This window comes from Telopea speciosissima, chromosome 10 (assembly GCF_018873765.1).
Source record: "Telopea speciosissima isolate NSW1024214 ecotype Mountain lineage chromosome 10, Tspe_v1, whole genome shotgun sequence".
NCBI lineage: Eukaryota > Viridiplantae > Streptophyta > Magnoliopsida > Proteales > Proteaceae > Telopea > Telopea speciosissima.
Window position 1 is genome coordinate 60638565 of NC_057925.1, and position 2299 is coordinate 60640863.

The window sequence follows — 2299 nt, forward strand, 5'->3', positions numbered from 1 at the left end:
AAGTGCCAAGACCAAGAGATTTTTGGAACAGGTAAAATATCAAGCAGTCTTTCTTTCAGACACCAGGTCTCCTTGATTCGTACCTGTTATGTCATGAAACGACAGGCAATAAGAAGCTGACACATATATTAGGGACGAGCTGAGGCTATGCAGGACGAGCACGGGCCATCCCTATCCGTAAAGAACGAGACTTGGGCGCACACCCGATCTCAAAGGACATACGCACGAGGCCAGGTATCGTCAAAGTAGCGAAGGGTCATCTGTCGACCCTTTCTTAGAGCACGACTAGACCAGAACCGTGGAAGGAGAGGAACGACCTTATCAGGACGACCCAAACACCACACTCCACTAAAAGGGAACACGCCGCGAATCCCAGTGGCTCAAGATTATCACCCATATGGTGCCTAATAAAGCACAAAGGGATCAACGTTATCCCAAGAATTACTCTTGAATTCTCTCACTCCATGTCCATGACTCTCTTTTCCTAATAGGGCACTATTCTATCCACCATGCCTCGCTCATCGCCTATAAGTAATTGGGTAAATTCCTTCCACGATTATCTGAATTCAACTATTCTCATCTGTTACTAAGAGTTCTGACTTAAGCATCGGAATGGACAAACCGGCATTGTTCGGCCTTTTTTAATTAACTCTGTATTGCAGTAACAGGTCGTTCCAACACAGTTCTTGATGCAACAGTACCAATTCACCAATATAGGTTTTCCCAAGAATTGGTATCACGCTCCACCGATACTAATCCGTTCCGAGTGATACCTTCGATCTGCTACCGATCCCTATTGCCACTTGCTAAGGGAAGTTGGTAGTAAATGCTCACTGCTTGCATACCTACTCGGCTACTCCTCCCTTATTATTCCACGACATTTTCTCTTCTTCCTCCCGTATAGACCCTCCTTGAATACGATTCGTGAGACATTTCCTCCCATACCCACATGTGCTTGACGTGAGGGATGCCAATGCATGTGGGGTAGCATGAAGACCCCTTCCGTCCCCAGCTGCCACCTTCACGTTATAGAGTACGGACATATTAATTTCCGTCAGAGTAGTTGTAGAGTACGAACATATGGGTATGGGAGGAAATGTGCACACATGGTCGCTGTTACGGGTCTTAGTTAGTAAGTACATATATTAGACGTGTACATGAACTTTTGAACGAATAATATTCTTGCCCCTGTATTTTTTCGTAGTTTTATAAAAAAATGTGTTTTTTAATCGAGTGAGTATTATATTCGTATAATTCGGGTTTTATACAGTTTATACTTTGTAAGTTTTAACCCTAATGTTAAAAAAAAAAAAAAAAAACCCAAAAGATTAGAATTTAGAAACGATTTCACTTTTCCTTTTGCGATTTGCATCGAACACTCCAACCCTAGCAGGCAACAGCAGTCCCCCTCCATCTCCGTTCAACACCTGCGATCATCAAAGCTTCGACGACGACGGCAGCGACGACGTTTCTCCTTTGTGGTTAGTATTCCTCTCTTTATTTCCTATTGTTTGCTAATCAAACGAAAAATCACAAGTTCCAACTGCATCTCCATGGAAAATAGAAACGAAAAGCCTTTTTGATTCTCACCACAATCCACATTTAGCACTGAATACATCTGGGCTTTTCTTTCTAACTCTCTCTTTTGCTTGTATCTGCTTTAATTTTGCCCCTTCTTCCCTTTCAGCCTTTTCTATTTCCACTTCTAATTATAGCCTCACGCCCACATAAAAGTATATTCACAGGCCCATGAATGCCCCTTTAACCGCTATAGCTAGGTCCACATTCTGCAAATAAAAGAAATGTTTGCAGCTTTGGACGTATCCTCTGTAATAGACTATTATATTGATATTTTATGGTTTAGAGACTACTTTATTGATATTTTGGTATGTTAAATGATAATCTTAGAGATGTAATATAGGATATTATATTATTATGTTTATTTTAGTTCATAAAATCATGATATTATTTTGTTTATTAGGTGGTGAATGCATGTTAGATAATGAATATATGCACGTTTTTTTTAAAGTATTATTACCGTCTATGACGTATTATATATGTATTAAATGCATATCGTATTATTACCGTGTGTGTTTTAAGAAATCGGATTTTTAAAAAATATTATTACCGTCTAGTCCGTTTAATTACCGTACGTATCCGTTCCCGTTCAATTGCCATTCCTGAACTTATTAATTAAGTCATGGGCTCCACTGTACACACATGGTCACTATTGCGTTACACAATGCGCACAACAACACTCAAGTTACAGCAACCGATAAAGGTCCTCCTGATGTCTGCC